Here is a 19,253-nt window from a genome sequence, read left to right as displayed (position 1 = left end):
ATGTGACTCACCCAGCAGTGTCTCAGATCGAGGTGTGAGGTGTGCAGTTAGGGAGCAGGCAACAGGGTGAGGTGTTAGTGAGATTGGCCACAGGCTGTTTGCATATTCATGGGGTGAAGTACATGTCAGGCTTGACTAGAGATGACATAGTTGACACTTACAGGGAGACGAACTGGAACAGAGCAACAGACATCCCTGAATGTACCACATGTATACGTTCTAACACAGACACAGACATGCATATGGACAAATGCATTCACACTCATCATACACTCATGTACTCCCAGTAGGTAGGTTTGCCAGTGTGTGTGTGTGTGTGTGTGTGTGTGTGTGTGTGTGTGTGTGTGTGTGTGTGTGTGTGTGTGTGTGTGTGTGTTTGTGTGCAGCCTGGTACATCTATTTTGGACGTATGGGATCCACCTCTCTCCCTCCCCTCCTCGCCACCTCTCCTCTCTCCTCTCTCCCTCCCCCCCTCCTCGCCACCTCTCCCTCCCCTCCTTTCGCCACCTCTCCTCTCTCCCTCCCCTCCTCGCCACCTCTCCCTCCCTCCTCGCCACCTCACCCTCTCCCTCTCTACCTCCTCGCCACCTTTCCTCTCTCCCTCCCCTCCTCTCTCCCTCCCCTCCTCGCCACCTCTCCTCTCCCCTCCCTGTTCCTCTCTATAGAGTTGAGCCCTGGTAGTCTGTTTGCTAGAGTCTGTGCAGCAGAGTGAACACAATGTTATATATTATAATCTCCATGCCATTTACAGCAAAGCACTGATCTAAGGTCAGTTTTGGATGTTCCAGCACTAACAGGTATTAAGGTCAGGATTTGCTGAGAATGCTCTGATCCTAGAAGGGTGCCTACCAGCTGGCAACAGACGTCAGTTCAACGTCTAGTGTTGATTTACATTTGGTTAAGTTTTCAACGAAGGTGAATTCAATGTCAAATTAACAAAACTTTTTTTTTTTAAAGTTGGCTGAAAAAAAGTCTGAACGCCCTCACGTTGATGACTTTCTGCAAATTCATTAGTTTCCGACGTGGATTCAACATCATCAGATATACTTTAAAGTGAATATTATGTGGAAACAATGTATATTGAACCAGTGTTTGACGAGTGGGTAAAGCCTGCAATCTCCTCTCCGTCTCATCTCCATTTCCAAACTGGAATTTAATTAGATGTAATTAGATGCAGTTTAATTATCATAGCTATCATGGGGGATTTCTACTCATTAGTTGACGGAGTGAAAAAAAGGATTGATTGCAAAAATGTGGACAGGAAGCCAGCTTTCTCATGGGTTGCAGGTTTTCATACCACACTGGATCGGGCTTTGAGCCAATCCGAATAAGGTAAATAAGCATTGAATCAGGAAGTAGCAGTAATTGTAGAGTTGCACAAAACAATAAAGCACCGCGGCCCCATAAATAATGTCATAGTGTGGTAAAAGAGTAAGTGGATATACCGTATACTCTAAGAAAAAAAAGGTGCTATCTAGAACCTTAAAGGACTCTTCGGCTACCTGGACCCAAAAAAGGTTTCACTTGGAACCAAAAGGGTTCTCCTAAGAGTGTAGTGACGATGACATGAGAACAAGCAGTAATGCATGAAAATGTTCTCAAAGAACAAGCCTAGCCTCGTTCGCCAGGCGTATAGTATACCTGTGAGATATACAAAGGCTGAAGACTCGCAACTGTTAGTGAGAGACAAGTTTTAAAAAACGGACGATTCCTTTCTCAGTTTCCCTCTTGCAGTTTCTCCGAAACGCCCATAACGTCCTGACGGTTTTCGTTTGGGGATACTCACTATTTGCGAGACAACAAAGTATTCAAAACTCAAAGCTGGGGGAATAGAGAGGGAAAGATGGAGGGAGATAAGCGAGCTCTCAGTCTATTAGAGCAGACAACTTCTGTCACTTCCCTTTTGTGTCTGTCTCTCTTTCAAAGTGCACGCCAGAGAAGAAGGGCCGAGAGAGAAAGAGGACAGAGAGCGAGTGTATGTGTAGGGTACTAGCTGTATCTGTCTGGCTCCACTACACAGCTGTAATTAAAGCTTCTCCACCCCTCCTCTTCCTCCCTCCTCCTCTCTTCACCCCCCTTTCCCCCATTTCTTTAGCAAATCCTCTCAGAACCCATTCTTTGATTTCTGCTTCTCTGAAGTTGCGCTGCTCAGTTTGGATCAGCACTCTCTCCCTCTCTCTCCTTTTCTCTCTCTGTTTTTCTCACACATGCGCACGCGCGCACACACGCGCACACACACACACTCCCTTCCCCTCTCTCTCTTTCATCCTATGTCTTTCACCGGCAGTAGGGTCATTTCTGCACCGTGTCTTGTATGCTGTTGTGCATGATGTCAGACTCTGAAACTGAGTGGAGCCTTGAAGCCCACTCCTCCTCACACAACAGCCAGTCAGCGCTTGGGAAAACAGCCCAATTAGGGCCAGAAATGGGCACAGATAAAAAAAAACAATGTGTGAATAGGGACCAAATTGCATAAAAATATATGAAAGGGTAATGGGTTTGGCGTGCACTGAATGGATGTTAATGGTAAAGGGGGAATAATAGGTACAGTAAGATCAAGAAGAGTATATATTTGTTCTTTTCATCTATTTTAAAGGACCGTGTTATACACAAAGAAACCTGTTATTTGCATCTGCAGTCCCTGGGAAGGGTAATGTAGCAGTAGATGCATTGTGAGTGACATTCAATGTCAACATGACTTTCTATGCTGTCAATGACAAGGACGACCTAAAGCTAGAGCGCCAATCCCAGCCACACACTGTGTGAGCAGAATGACTAAGGCTGCTGTAAGTCAAGCTAGGGCTGCAGGTATGAGAGCCTGGCACGAGGTGCAGCTACCTCTGTCAATGTCTTTACATTCAGACACACACTGTCAGTGTCCCCTGTGGGCTGACAGTGTACTGTCCCCTGAAACATATCCTTGTGCATGTACTGGGAAAAGGTTTAACGCTTGAGTCATTTAGCAACTTATAGTAGTGAATGCGTACATTTTAGCACTTGCTTGTACTGGCCCCCCCCGTGAGAATCGAACCTACAACCTTGGGGTTGCAAGTGCCATGCTCTACCAGCTGAGCCAAACAGGACCAACAGCACACACATGTATAAGTACGGCGCCTCCACTTGTCTTGATGACTCCCTTATGTAAACATGTCTGTTCCTCAGCCGGCATTAGCTTTGCCGACTGCCATTTATTCACTGGGCTTAGTGGCTTTGTGGACAACTGAGACATAGGGCTTCAGGGGGCCACTTTCCACTACGAGGTCAGGACCCTGGACGTCACTGTGTGTTAATGTGACAGGGCACTACGTTGCCCCGGGAGAGAGACGGGGAGAGTATTGGAGGAAAGTAGAGAGAGGGGATGGAGAGTGAGAGAGAGAGGGAGGATGGAGAGTGAGAGAGAGGGGATGGAGAGTGAGAGAGAGAGGGGGATGGAGAGTGAGAGAGAGGGGATGGGGAGTGAGAGAGAAAAGATGGAGAGTGAGAGAGGGGGATGGAGAGTGAGAGAGAGGGGATGGGGAGTGAGAGAGAAAAGATGGAGAGTGAGAGAGGGGGATGGAGAGTGAGAGCGAGGGGATGGAGAGTGAGAGAGAGGATAGAAAGTGAGAGAGGGGATGGAGAGTGAGAGAGGGGGATGGAGAGTGAGAGAGAAGGTATGGGGAGTGAGAGAGAGAAGATGGAGAGTGAGAGAGGGGGATGGAGAGTGAGAGCGAGGGGATGGAGAGAGAGAGAGGATAGAAAGTGAGAGAGGGGATGGAGAGTGACAGAGAGGATAGAAAGTGAGAGAGGGGATGGAGAGTGAGAGAGGGGGATGGAGAGTGAGAGAGAGGGATGGGAGTGAGAGAGAAAAGATGGAGAGTGAGAGAGGGGGATGGAGAGTGAGAGCGAGGGGATGGAGAGAGAGAGAGGATAGAAAGTGAGAGAGGGGATGGAGAGTGAGAGAGAGGGGATGGAGAGTGAGAGAGGGGATGGAGAGTGAGAGAGAGAGAGAGAGAGAGAGAGAGAGAGAGGGGGGGATGGAGAGTGAGAGCGGGGGATGGAGAGTGAGAGAGAGGATAGAAAGTGAGAGAGGGGATGGAGAGTGAGAGTGGGGGATGGAGAGTGACAGAGAGGATAGAAAGTGAGAGAGGGGATGGAGAGTGAGAGCGAGGGGATGGAGAGTGACAGAGAGGATAGAAAGTGAGAGAGGGGATGGAGAGTGAGAGCGAGGGGATGGAGAGTGACAGAGAGGATAGAAAGTGAGAGAGGGGATGGAGAGTGAGAGCGAGGGGATGGAGAGTGACAGAGAGGATAGAAAGTGAGAGAGGGGATGGAGAGTGAGAGCGAGGGGATGGAGAGTGACAGAGAGGATAGAAAGTGAGAGAGGGGATGGAGAGTGACAGAGAGGATGGAAAGTGAGAGAGGGGATGGAGAGTGACAGAGAGGATAGAAAGTGAGAGAGGGGATGGAGAGTGACAGAGAGGATAGAAAGTGAGAGAGGGGATGGAGAGTGACAGAGAGGATAGAAAGTGAGAGAGGGGATGGAGAGTGACAGAGAGGATAGAAAGTGAGAGAGGGGATGGAGAGTGACCGGGGGTTTACCCTACCTTGAGAGAGCAGTTGGAGAGATAGATGGAGAGATAAAGGGAGAAAGTAAGAGAGACAGAATAGAGATGGGGAAGTAGTACTCATAAAACACTGTGACATATAATGGTAACACCCCCTATTGGCCAACCCCCTCATCCCCGCCTCGGCTAAAACCAGCTAAAACCACCGTTGGGCTATAATACGAAATCACATGGTACAACTGGACGAATTATGACAAAAGATAAGGTTGTTATTTTGTTTTTTAACCTTGCATGGAGGGTCAGGGTTTTTCCTATCCTGCTCAGATAATTTCTTCTTCATAAGCTTAAAGTTTATTAAACTTGTCATTTGATTTTTCTATGAGAGAGAGAGAGAGAGAGAGAGAGAGAGAGAGAAGAGAGAGAGAGAGAGAGAGAGAGAGAGAGAGAGAGAGACAGAGAGAGAGTGAGAGTAAGACCATATTTTCTGACTGGATATTTTGCTCTGCTTTGGTGGAATTATCTGCTCTGTCTAGACTACATTCCTCTCTTGTGTTCTGTATAGACATATTTATTGAAATAGGCTTTAGCAAGCAGGAATATGAATATTGCTCGGATTGTCAATCGAGAGATGGAGAGCTTACTGCTAATGACACTGTGGGCTGTGAAATAGAAAACAAAAACATCATCTCATCTCTGTTTGGAGAGAAAAACCAGTAGAGAGAGGCTTGGAGAGTGGAGAATAGCTACTCAACCAGACATCTCATCTCTCAATGCTCTCTCGCTCTTTCTGCCTTCTCCATTTCTTTCTCCCCTCTCTTTTTCCTTCTCCTCTGTTTTCCCTCTGCCTTCCCTCTCTCTCCCCATCTTCATCTCTCACCCTTTCTCACTCTCTTTCTGTTCTCTCTACCTTTCTTATCTAATAGCCTCTCTTGTTCTCTCTTTCTCTCTCTCTCTCTCTCTCTCACTTATTCTCTCACTTACTCAGCCCTCAGCAGATATATTAGCAGCTGCCCGCCCCCAGTCTGCACTAAAAGGCAGAGCCAGGTGCATGATGGTTGATGGCCCACTTCATTGGCCTGGCACCATTCATTCATCCTGTTATTTACTCCTGACATTCAGGTACTGAAGCGAGCAACTGGTGAAACAGCAGCGGGGACACATGGGGCAAGATACCTACGCTGAGCCAAAATGGACACCTGGTGTGGTGAAACTGCAGGAGATCGCGGTGAAACACCAGGTGGTTGTGAGGGGCTATATTAATGAGTTGAGCCAAAATGTTCACCGAAATTGGTGAAACCGCAAGGGGTCACACGGTGGATAAATAAACGTGATGAGCCAAAATGGACGCCTGAACTGGTGAAAATGCAGGGAGTTAGACATTCACACTTATTCATATACAACAGTACTGTGTGCTAACTGACTGCCAACCAGATTGCTACCGGGTGAAGTGGAGATCTTTGCTGAGCTAGAACCGAGAAGTACAATTCCCGAGCCACCAAACTTCACCGCCTTTGCTATAACCACCAGAATATTAAAGCAGTTGATGTTTTGTTCCTAGCAGGAAGTCACAGTGGGAGGCATTGTTAAAAAATGTCAATAAACACAGCAGTTGCTACTAAACAGAATACTTCCACAGTGCATGTGGTACTTTGCCTTCAACAGCACAGCATTCTCCTCCGTACACAGTAACAATGTGAACTGAATGTGCAGTTCATTGTGTAAGAATGGCAAGTTGCAACTGCAAATGGCCGGGAGTCACTGTACTGTACAACCATGAAAATAAGTTCAGCTTGGAATAAACATTTCTGATAGCGCTGAAAAACAAAATGTTAGCCTGGTTAGCTGCAGTCTACAACAAAAGAGGCAGAATCAACTATGTGAGAAAAGCAAGCCGTGCGGACCATTGAGTAACTACAAGGACAGGCCTTACAATGGCCAGTAAATACAGCTAGCTATACACAGCAGTGGAGGCTGCTGAGGGGAGGACGCCTCATAATAATGTCTGGGATGGAGCTAATGGGATGGAATCAAACACATACCATTCCACCATCCCACATATTCCACTCCAGCAAATACCATGTGCCCGTCCTCCCTAATTAAGGTGTCACCAACCCCCTGTGATAAAAAGTGTATATGATTGTCATTACAAGACAGGCCTTACCATGACAGTGCTAGATAGTCTGTTTTGCTTGAGTAAGACACAGTTGATATCTACTCCCGTCTCCTCGCCTCTCTAACACACTGAGGGTAATCTGTATGAGGTCCCTTTGGGGCAGTCAGGGCAGGCTCTCACCCAGTCTAATCTCACAGCCATGTCGGCTCCAATGAGCTCGCGTCCGGGGCAGAGGAACCGCAGTAGCAGGCGGCACTTGCTTAATCACATTACCTGAGATGGGACTGGCTGACGATACGTGTCGTATTCGTTCTAAGGATGTAGTGATGGGTTGTGCATTCACTCTATCGGTCCCTTTGATCAAATAGCTTACCCGTGATGACAGCACAAGCGAGTCAGAAGATTTCATCACCAGAAGATTTCATCACCAGAAGATTTCATCAGATAAAGGAGTCGATTTTGTATTTTATTCCATCACACTTGCACACATGCAAATGCATGCACATGCTTACACGTATATGCATTCGTACCATCTCTTGTGCACACACAGTCACATAGTAAGCGCACACACACACTCTCAGTGGACCTATCTAGAATATCAACTATTGACTCATTTCTTTCCCGTGCCGAGTGATTAATGATAAATAACAGCGAATAGACAGGAGACCAGACAGGAGAGAGCAGATAGGAGAGATTAGACCTGTTTAGCCTGTCCTCTATATGTCTGCGTCTTCCTCCTCCGCCTCTGGCCAACTCATGAAAGTTGGGAATATTTGAAATGTTTTGAACTTTTGTCCAATTGGTAGTTACAGTCTTGTCCCATCGCTGCAACTCCCATACGGACTAGGGAGAGGCAAAGGTCGAGAGCCATGTGTCCTCAGAAACACGACCCGGCCAAGCTGCACTGCTTCTTGACACACTGCTCGCTTAACCCGGAAGCTAGCTGCACCAATGTGTCGGAGGAAACACCGTACAACTGGCGACCGTGTATGCGTTCAGCCTGCCACAAGAGTCGCTAGAGCGCGATGAGACAAGGACATCCCGGCCAGCCAAACCTTCCCCTAACCCAGACGATGCTGGGCCAATTGTGCACCGCCTCATGGGTCACGGCCGGCTGCGACACAGCCTGAGATCAAAGCCAAGTCTGTAGCGACACCTCAAGCACTGTGATTTATTGCCTTAGACTGCTGCGCCACTCTGGAGACTCAATTCTGGAATAACTTGTCCATGTTTCTACTTCAATTAAATGTTGGGCATTTCCTTATTTCCTTAATTGTTTAACTTGTTTAAAATGTTTTGGGTAGCCTTCCACAAGCTTCCCAAAACCAGTTGGGTGAATTTTGGCCCATTCCTCCTGACAGAGCTGGTGTAACTGATTCAGGTTTGTAGGCCACCTTGCTTGCACACACTTTCTCAGTTCTGCCCACACATTTTCTATAGGATTGAGGTCAGGGCTTTGTGATGGCCACTCCAATACCTTGACTTTGTTGTCCTTAAGTCATTTTGCCACAACTTTGGAAGTATGGTCATTGTCCATTTGGAAGAACCATTTGCGACCAATCTTTAACTTCCTGACTGATGTCCTGAGATGTTGCTTCAATATATCCACATAATGTTCCTGACTCATGATGCCATCTATTTTGTGAAGTGCACCAGTCATTCCTGCACAAAGCACCCCCACAACATGATGCTGCCACCCCTGTGCTTCACGGTTGGGATGGTGTTCTTCGGCTTGCAAGGCACTTTTCGCACTAAAGTACGTTCATCTCTAGGAGTCAGAACGCGTCTCCTTCCTGAGCGGTTTGACGGCTGCGTGGTCCCATGGGTTTTATACTTGCGTACTATTGTTTGTATAGATGAACGTGGTACCTTCAGTCATTTGGAAATTGCTCCCAAGGATGAACCAGACTTGGGGAGGTCTACAATTTTCTTCTGAGGTCTTGGCTGATTTCTTTTTATTTTCCTATGATGTCAAGCAAAGAGGCACTGAGTTTGAAGGTAGGCCTTGAAATTCATCCACAAGTGCACCTCCAATAGACTCAAATTATGTCAATTAGCCTATCAGAAGCTTCTAAAGCCATGACATCCTTTTCTGGAATCCAAGCTGTTTAAAGGCACAGTCAACTTGGTGTCTGTAAACTTCTGATCCACTGGAATTGTGATACAGGGAATTATAAGTGAAATAATCTGTCTGTAAACAATTGTTGGAAAAGTGACTTGTGTCATGCACAAAGTAGATGTCATTTAACTGACTTGCCAAAACTATAGTTTGTTAACAAGAAATTTGCAGAGTGGTTGAAAAGCGAGTTTTAATGACTCCAACCTAAGTGTATGAAGACTTCCCGACTTCAACTGTATATTATACATTGTTTTCTTGGGTTTAGAACTTTATTTTTGTGTCCAGTTAGTGCAATTTATTTAAATGTGCCTTGCTAACTTCAGTAGCTAGCTAGCTACCAGTGTGAGACGGCATTTTTCTCCGCCAGAATGGTAGAATGGCCAACGCTGCCGAACATGTTGTGGACCTTTTGTTGAAGAACCCCCTTTCATTCTTTGGGGTACACGGAAAAGGTGAGAATTAAAAACTAGGGCCTGACATCAGTTTCATGAAGAAGGATGAAAAGGTGAGAGCGTTCAATACCAACTGGTATCAAATGTGTAGCTGGTTAACAGGGAGCCTATCATCAAGCCACCTGTAATTGCATGTTAAGATTCTTTAACAAGCTGAACATCTCTTCTGGGATGTCAAAAACAATTCCGAATGATTTGAAAGCTTCCATCGCGTCATCCATTAAATGTTATTTTAAAGCGAGAGGTTGACGCAGCACATTTTTTCCTGTGTGCGCAAGTAGGCTTTCCACTTTCCTCCGGTATTTATTTAGCAAAGATGATAACATATAATTACTCCGGACAGACACGAGCAAAAACTCATGACATAGATGTTGCCGCAGCCTAGGCTACACCTAAACATTCGAAATCTGACATGCTGTTTGGGATGAAAACGAGACGATCTTTCCGTCTGATCAACTGTAGGTCTACTAATAAGAGCAGCTGCATACAGCCTATGCTCCATGTCCATCTGGTCAGGGTAAACTAAGTGGTAACGTTATGTATTTAAGTCCATTTGTGTGTCAGGAGAAAATGTGAACGTGATCAAATTGAGATTATATTCAAAATTGGGCTGGCTAGGCTGCCTATACGTTTTTAATCCAAAATGATTACCTGGACTGAATCAATCGACATAGTGATGACAGATGAGAGTCATTTTTTAAAATAAGGCCTACAGTTGCATAGGCCTGCATGATGCAAACATTGCGTAAAACAAGCTCAGCCCTGTGAGTTCTATTGTCTATCAGTTGTTGTCTGTGTCTGGGTCGAGGAAATCCCCCTCCTAATCTAGTCTAAATATAATTTATATGAACAAATATAAGGAAGCTGCAGTTTGAAAGGGTCCGTCTCACCCGTGCCAGGAGTTTAATTATTATTATTTTTAAACCATGTGACTTGATTAGGAAAAAATGGTCCCATCATAGCCCATATAAAACCTTTTTACAACTGATGAATCACTGTCATACCTTATAGGATCCAGAGTTCTCGCAGTTAGGTTAACATATAAGGAAAAACTCCAGGCCCCAGGAGGTAAAAATTGCCCCACCGCTCTGGGACCTATGGTGTCACCAGTCCACCAGTCTAGTTATCGTCAGGAAGGAGGATGACCAGGCCTTTATTCAGGAACGTTTGTGGGCTACTTTGATGTGTCAAGTGGGCAAGATGCGCAGTCTGTGTTTAGACTGTATGCATTTTGAGATGTCTGAGTTTAACTTCAAAGAGAAACTACGACGGAGCAACTGTAATGGAATGTATCTGCTATTTGTTTTTACAGCCAAGTCCCCTCCTGTTCCCTGACTGAGAGTTGATGACTACTCCACTCCACTACCATTGTCAACTTTCTCCTGACATGAACTAAAGCCATGACGTCTCATGTGCCCTCTCATCCACTGGCACATTGAGTGTTTCCCTTCAAAGCACTGTGAGTACCCCGATCAATTTTCTCTCATTACTGTATGTAGAGTCAATCACATACACAATCACGTTATTACACATCAAAGATTGTATTCCTTGCTTGGACTAACTCATTCTTAGCTCTTTTGTCTAACTGTATAGTGTCTTGTGTTATTGTTTCGTCTTCCCAGTAAAATCCTGTCCTGCATTGGACAAGCCTCTGAACATCTAAACTCCTGCCTCATGCCCTCATTCAATCACTGCTATGATCCTTTTCCAACACTGTGTAAGTAGCCCTCTCATTCCCATTCCCCATAATATTGTACTATAAATGTCTTGATTAAATGCTTTAGGTTAAAATAATTTGTCTTTGACGATTTTTGAAACACACTTTGTGGTCTCCGTGTGGTCCGCGCCTATACCGTGGGTCTCCCATCCTCCTCAGTTGTTCAAGCCACCAGCCTCCACTGACATAGGCCTAGTTATTGGCAGCACCAACGTTATCAATCTGTTCAACTTGTAGCAGATCTTTCGAGTGTTACCAGGCTTCCTTCTGTTTGGAGTCATCATGAATATTCCAACTGAAATAACCTTTGAAAATGGATATGGGAAAATGTATTTGTTCAAAGCCTAAGCCTGACAAATACTAATAAATATGACAAATATTTATATTTTGAATAATGCAAAGGATTTATAATGCATACGTCTCCTGAGCAGAACTGCTCATCTAGACAAGGGGAAAAAGGATTCGCAACAGGATGCATTTCAATATGGATATCAAACACACATCAGTACTCAGAAATGCAATTATCTACATAGAACATAAGTAGGCCTACTCGTGATGTGTAGTTAAGTATTTTAGAGTGACAGCTGACTGAGTTTTAATTAATTAATCATTTCATGTAATGTAATAGTGTGGGAGCTGGAGGCAGGGATCATACATTTTTTTTTACAATCACTTTGGCACCAATTTCAGAACCATAATGTCATTTTTCAAAGCTCAAGGCACAAAACTCACAACCGATGATCAAAATGCAAATTTTTCAAAACTCTTAACACTTTTTCCAATTGCTTGGATACAATACACATAAAACTAGGATCATTTGTTCATTGAACTAAAATCACCTGTTCAAAATGACACAACTTAACATCAAAGTTTTACCATTTCAAAATTAAATTCACACATTACATCTGAGATGACTGTCTATTCATTTCATTACAATGATCTAACTATCAAGCTCTCCTTGTAACTGTCACGCCCTGGTCTAAGTATTTTGTGTTTTTCTTCATGTATTGGGTCAGGCCAGGGTGTGGCATGGGGTTTTTGTATTGTGGTGTGTTTTGTCTTGGGGTTTTGGTGTGTATGTATTGGGATTGTAGCTAGTGGGGTTATCTAGCAAAGTCTATGGCTGTTTGGAGTGGTTCTCAATCAGAGGCAGGTGTTTATCGTTGTCTCTGATTGGGAACCATATTTAGGCAGCCATATTCTTTAAGTTTGTCGTGGGTGATTGTCCTTAGTGTCCTCTATGTTAGTTTTACACAAGTATAGGCTGTTTTCGTTACGTTCTTTGTTTTGTAGTGTTTGTGTTTATTTCGTGTTTCGTTTTGTTCATTAAATATGGATCGCAATCTACACGCTGCATTTTGGTCCGACTCTCCTTCACACCTAGAAAACCGTAACAGAATCACCCACCACAAACTCAAAGAATATGGCTGCCTAAATATGGTTCCCAATCAGAGACAACAATAAACACCTGCTTCTGATTGAGAACCACTCCAGACAGCCATAGACTTTGCTAGATAACCCCACTAGCTACAATCCCAAATACATACACACCAAAACCCCAAGACAAAACACACCACAATACAAAAACCCCATGCCACACCCTGGCCTGACCCAATACATGAAGAAAAACACAAAATACTTAGACCAGGGCGTGACAGTAACCTTCCTTGGTGAGGTAAATCAGGTCTGTAGAGCTTATGGCATGACCTATGTCATTGTGTGGGATAATGTCAGCTTCCACCATGCTCAAATGGTGCAAGCATGGTTTCAGGCCCAACCACAATTTACCACCCTTTACTTACCCCCATACTTTCCTTTTCTTAAGCCAATTGAGGATTTTATCTCCACATGGAGGTGGAAGGTATATGATAGGCGCCCTCACGAACAAGCCGCCCTTCTCCAGGCCATGGATGATGCATGCAATGACATCACGGCAGACCAGTGTCAGGCCTGGATTCGCCATGCCTGAAGATTCTTCCCAAGACGTTTGGCTAGTGAAAACATCCATTGTGATGTGGATGAGAACCTGTGGCCAAATCCACAAGACAGTTGTGATGGAAATATAGAAGTACAGTAATCAATCCTTTGTTTTGCTTTTTACAGTAAGTCAGGTGAGGAACAGTTGACGTTTTACTGTAGTTTTTTTATTTTTATGTAGCTAATTATTTTTGCTTTGATTCAAAGAAACCTATGTTGTGATTTGATTGTATTTCATCAATACATTTCAGGTTTTGTTCAATGGTTCCAATGTGTCTGTAGTATTCTCTCTAATAGTCCTTTCACAGTGATGTATTTACGTGTAGTACCATAATGAAACATGTATCACATATTTTGTACTACAATATTTAATGATTGTACGAACAACTACACAGTGAAACTATCAGGATCTTGTGTGGGTGATCTAAATTAATATTCCTATGGTATTTCATGATAAATGAGTTATTTGAACCAATGATTCTGCAAGTGCAAGGTTTCTTTAAAGATATGAATGCACAATGCAATGTTTTGAACATTGGACAGCCTGTGTTACAAGTGATGACCGTTCTGAGTTTTGTGTCTAGAGTTTTGAAAAATGACCACAAGGTTCTGAAATTAGTGCCAAAGTGATTGTAAAAAAACTAAGGTCCCATGTGTCTGTGCTGTGGTGTGTCGGGGTTCAGCTGTTCCTAGTGCCCAATGCTGTGAGGTGAAGAGAAAGAGTGTTTGTGTAAGCGTGTGTGTAAGTGTGTGTGTGTGTGTTTGTATACAGGCGTGTGTGTATACGGGCGTGTGTGTGTGTGTGTGTGTGTGTGTTTACACGGGTAACCAAGATGGCGTAGCAGTCAGACGTCTTTGTCTTGTCTCGTCCCATGTATATATATTTTTTATATATTTTTATATTTTTCCTCAACTTCAAAATACACTCCTGCAACCTGCCTCACCCAATGTGGCTAGCCCATGCTAGACCCATCTCCCGGCTAGAGCTCCTGGGCTACTCCTGAAGCCCACTCCTCAGCTACAATATCCGGACCCCTTCTACTGCTGGTACGGGGCACGGAACCCCGCCGATCCTTCACTACTGGAATACCAACATAATCTGCCCGAGGCCTGCTAGCTATCTATAGCATATTGGACTGTTAGCTGATCCATCGGCCAGTTTCTTGGACCACTATACCCATTTTCCCTCTGCTTCTTGGAGCCATACTAATTTAACAACTGGTCTATTGACTTCACCGCACGAGGAGGCAAAAACAGACTTTCCCCCATCGTGACGTCCCTCTAACGCCCTTATACTAGCTTGCTAGCCCCCGCCTGCTAACTGTGTGAATCACCGTGTCCCCAGCCAGCCCAACCACTCACCATACGATAACTTGGCTACGCATGCCTCTCCCTAATGTCAATATGCCTTGTCCCATACTGTCCTGGTTAGTGATTACTGTCTTATTTCACTGTAGAGCCTTTAGCCCTGCTCAGTATGCCTTAACCAACCATGTTGTTCCACCTCCCACATGTGCATCACATCACCTGGTTTAAACGTCTCTAGAGACTATATCTCGCTCATCATTACTCAATGCCTAGGTTTACCTCCAATGTACTCACATCCTACCATACCTTTGTCTGTACATTATGCATTGAATTTATGTTATCACTACTGATAAATCCACAATAATTGAGAATTTCAAGTAGCATTTTTCTACAGCTGGCTATGCTTTACACCTAGCTACCCCTACCCCGTTCAACAGCCCAGCTCTCTCCACAGTGTAACGGCTCTCTTCTATCTCCTCCTCTGACGAAGAGGTAGAACAAGGATCGGACCAAAATGCAGCGTGATGATGATTCATGATATATTTTAATGAAGGAAAACCTATACATACAGAAACTACAAAACTAACGAAATGAAATAATGAAAACCGAAACAGCCCTATCTGGTGCAAACACAAAGACAGGAACAATCACCCACAAACACACAGTGAAACCCAGGCTACCTAAATATGGTTCCCAATCAGAGACAACGAGAATCACCTGACTCTGATTGAGAACCTCAGGCAGCCATAGACTATGCTAGACACCCCTACTCAGCCACAATCCCAATGCCTACTAAAACCCCCAATACCACAACACAACACAAAATAACCCCATGTCACACCCTGGCCTGACCGAATAATTATATAAACAAAATAATAAGACCAGGGCGTGACACACAGGAACTCGGCCAAACCTCCCCCATTTCTCCTTCTCCCAAATCTAGATAGCTGATGTTCTGAAAGAGCTGCAAAATCTGGACCCCTACAAATCAGCCGGGCTAGACCCTCTCTTTATAAAATGATCTGCCGAAATTATTGCAACCCCTATTACTACCCTGTTCAACCTCTCTTTCATAATCATCTGATATTCCCATAGATTGGAAAGCTGCCGCGGTTATTCCCCTCTTCAAAGGGGGAGACACTCTAGACCCAAACTGCTACAGACCTATATCTATTCTACCCTGTCTTTCTAAGGTCTTTGAAAGCAAAGTCAACAGATTACCGACCATTTCAAATCTCACCGTACCTTCTCCGTTATGCAATCTGGTTTCAGAGCTGGTCATGGGTGCACCTCAGCCTCGCTCAAGGTCCTAAACGATATCATGACCGCCATCGATAAGAGACATTACTGTGCAGCCGTCTTCATCGACCTGGCTAAGGCTTTCGACTCTGTCAGTCACAACATTCTTATTGGCAAACTCAACAGCCTTGGTTTCTCAAATGAATGCCTCGCTTGGTTCACCAACTACTTCTCAGGTGGAGTTCAGTATGTCAAATCGGAGGGCCTGTTGTCCGGACCTCTGGAAGTCTCTATGGGGGTGCCACAGGGTTCAATTCTCGGGCCGACTCTCTTCTCTGTATACATCAATGATGTCGCTCTCGCTGCTGGGGATTCTTTGATTCACCACTACGCAGACAACACCATTCTGTATACCTCTGGCCCTTCGTTGGACAACTAACCTCCAGATGAGCTTCAATGCCATACAACTCTCCTTCCGTAGCCTCCAACTGCTCTTAAATGCAAGTAAAACTAAATGCATGATCTTCAACCGATCGCTGCCCGCACCTGCCCGCCCATCCAGCATCACTACTCCGATTCTGACTTAGAATATGTGGACAACTACAAATACCTAGGTGTCGGGTTAGACTGTAAACTCTCCTTCCAGACTCACATCAAACATCTCCAATCCAAAGTTAAATCTAGAATCGGCTTCTTATTTTGCAACAAAGCATCCTTCACTCATGCTGCCAAACATACCCTCGTAAAACTGACCATCCTACTGATCCTCGACTTCGGTGATGTCATTTACAAAATAGCCTCCAACACTCTACTCAACAAATTGGATGCAGTCTATCACAGTGCCATCTGTTTTGTCACCTGTTGTGGAAAATTGCAAGATTATGTTATAATGCTTGTATTACATTATAATCATATTACATCAATATTACATATATTGTAATAATATTACATCTATAATAATAGTATTGTGTGTGTGTTCCACTGAGGATGGGCCTCTATGAGATAGCACTGACAGAGGAGATTTACGATGTCTTTGGGTAATAAAGCCTAAAGAGCATTCCAGATAACATGAGCTAATGGTTCTGTTCTATGCCGTATCAGGGAGAGACGGTTCCCTTTTGGAGTAAGGGGGCCAGACACTGGTCTTTACAATGAGAACTGTTGACACAGCAGTAACTATCTGCTATGTTATATAGATATCTTTCATACAAATCTTAACCTTTGTGAACTGTTCCTAAGATCTGTGGTTCGTCAGTGTAAGTTGAGAGGGGTGTATCTTGGCTATAAAAGATCTTTGTACTTTTCTGTTGGTACTTTTCAATGGTTCATTAGAGAGCGCATCATTGAAAGTCAAAAAAGGCTATTGCAAAGCTCTTATTATTAAAGATGTAATTTAAGTATAACTCTGACTGGTGTGTAGTTTGTAACGCTGCTCATTTGGTAAAGCAGAAAAATGCCACCACACACCAAAGCCCCATATACTACCCACCGCTGCAACTTGTATGCTCTCATTGGCTGGCCCTTGCTTCATACTCGTCGCCAAACCCACTGGCTCCAGGTTATCTACAAGTCTCTGCTAGGTAAAGCCCCGCATTATCTCAGCTCACTGGTCACCATAGCAGCACCCACCCATAGCACGCGCTCCAGCAGGTATATCTCACTAGTCACCCCCAAAGCCAATTCTTCCTTTGGCCGCCACTCCTTCCAGTTCTCTGCTGCCAATGACTGGAACGAACCGCAAAAATCTCTGAAGCTGGAGACTCTTACCTCCCTCACTAGCTTTAAGCACCAGCTGTCAGAGCAGCTCACAGATCACTGCACCTGTACATAGCTCATCTGTAAATAGCCCATCCAATCTACCTCATCCCCATACTGTATTTATTTATTTATCTTGCTCCTTTCCACCCCAGTATCTCAACTTGCACATTCATCTTCTGCACATCCTTCCATTCCAGTGTTTAATTATATTGTAATTAATTTGCAACCATAGTCTATTTATTGCCTTACCTCTCTTATCCTACCTCATTTGCACATGCTGTATATAGATTTTTCTACTGTATTATTGATTGTATGTTTGTTTATTCCATGTCGAACTGCTTTGCTTTATCTTGGCCAGGTCACAGTTGCAAATGAGAACTTGTTCTCAACTAGCCTACCTGGTTAAATAAAGGTGAAATAAAACATACTGTCTGTATCTAGAGTTGAACAGATTCAATATGAGAAAGTTCAACCAACCACCTCAGTCTCCTCCAACTCCTACTCCACCGAGCCACTGAGACTACTGCTGATGTGAATGACTTAATTGACTCCTCTGAGCCACAGACTGCTGCTGATGTGAACAACTCCATTGACTCCTCTGAGCCACAGACTGCTGCTGATGTGAACGACTCCATTGACTCCTCTGAGCCACAGACTGCTGCTGATGTGAACAACTTCATTGACTCCTCTGAGCCACAGACTGCTGCTGATGTGAACAACTCCATTGACTCCTCTGAGCCACAGACTGCTGCTGATGTGAACGACTCCATTGACTCCTCTGAGCCACAGACTGCTGCTGATGTGAACGACTCCATTGACTCCTCTGAGCCACAGACTGCTGCTGATGTGAACGACTCCATTGACTCCTCTGAGCCACAGACTGCTGCTGATGTGAACGACTTCATTGACTCCTCTGAGCCACAGACTACTGCTGATGTGAACGACTCCATTGACTCCTCTGAGCCACAGACTGCTGCTGATGTGAACAACTCCATTGACTCCTCTGAGCCACAGACTGCTGCTGATGTGAACGACTCCATTGACTCCTCTGAGCCACAGACTGCTGCTGATGTGAACAGCTCCATTGACTCCTCTGAGCCACAGACTGCTGCTGATGTGAACGACTCCATTGACTCCTCTGAGCCACAGACTGCTGCTGATGTGAACAACTCCATTGACTCCTCTGAGCCACAGACTGCTGCTGATGTGAACGACTCCATTGACTCCTCTGAGCCACAGACTGCTGCTGATGTGAACAGCTCCATTGACTCCTCTGAGCCACAGACTGCTGCTGATGTGAACGACTCCATTGACTCCTCTGAGCCACAGACTGCTGCTGATGTGAACAGCTCCATTGACTCCTCTGAGCCACAGACTGCTGCTGATGTGAACGACTCCATTGACTCCTCTGAGCCACAGACTGCTGCTGATGTGAACAACTCCATTGACTCCTCTGAGCCACAGACTGCTGCTGATGTGAACAACTTCATTGACTCCTCTGAGCCACAGACTGCTGCTGATGTGAACAACTCCATTGACTCCTCTGAGCCACAGACTGCTGCTGATGTGAACAACTCCATTGACTCCTCTGAGCCACAGACTGCTGCTGATGTGAACGACTCCATTGACTCCTCTGAGCCACAGACTGCTGCTGATGTGAACGACTCCATTGACTCCTCTGAGCCACAGACTGCTGCTGATGTGAACGACTCCATTGACTCCTCTGAGCCACAGACTGCTGCTGATGTGAACGACTCCATTGACTCCTCTGAGCCACAGACTGCTGCTGATGTGAACGACTTCATTGACTCCTCTGAGCCACAGACTACTGCTGATGTGAACGACTCCATTGACTCCTCTGAGCCACAGACTGCTGCTGATGTGAACGACTCCATTGACTCCTCTGAGCCACAGACTGCTGCTGATGTGAACGACTCCATTGACTCCTCTGAGCCACAGACTGCTGCTGATGTGAACAGCTCCATTGACTCCTCTGAGCCACAGACTGCTGCTGATGTGAACGACT

At 45.0% G+C, this 19,253-nt stretch overlaps 1 protein-coding gene and 1 long non-coding RNA gene across 5 annotated transcripts in view; one reads left to right on the top strand and one right to left on the bottom strand.

Annotated features, from left to right (window-relative positions):
* LOC112245787 (alpha-1,6-mannosylglycoprotein 6-beta-N-acetylglucosaminyltransferase B-like) overlaps positions 1-19,253 on the bottom strand; it is a 175,116-nt gene that overhangs the window by 124,386 nt on the left and 31,477 nt on the right. The gene's annotated exons all lie outside the window — the stretch shown is intronic.
* Positions 8,976-12,855, top strand: LOC112245789. Its single transcript, XR_002952806.2, has 4 exons — positions 8,976-9,228; positions 10,541-10,687; positions 10,851-10,945; positions 12,771-12,855. It is a non-coding gene; the product is annotated as an uncharacterized LOC112245789 (long non-coding RNA).

Source organism: Oncorhynchus tshawytscha, linkage group LG02 (genome assembly GCF_018296145.1).
Source record: "Oncorhynchus tshawytscha isolate Ot180627B linkage group LG02, Otsh_v2.0, whole genome shotgun sequence".
NCBI classification, from domain to species: Eukaryota; Metazoa; Chordata; class Actinopteri; order Salmoniformes; family Salmonidae; genus Oncorhynchus; species Oncorhynchus tshawytscha.
Note: the sequence above shows the minus strand (reverse complement) of the source record. Positions and strands in the feature narration are given on the sequence as shown.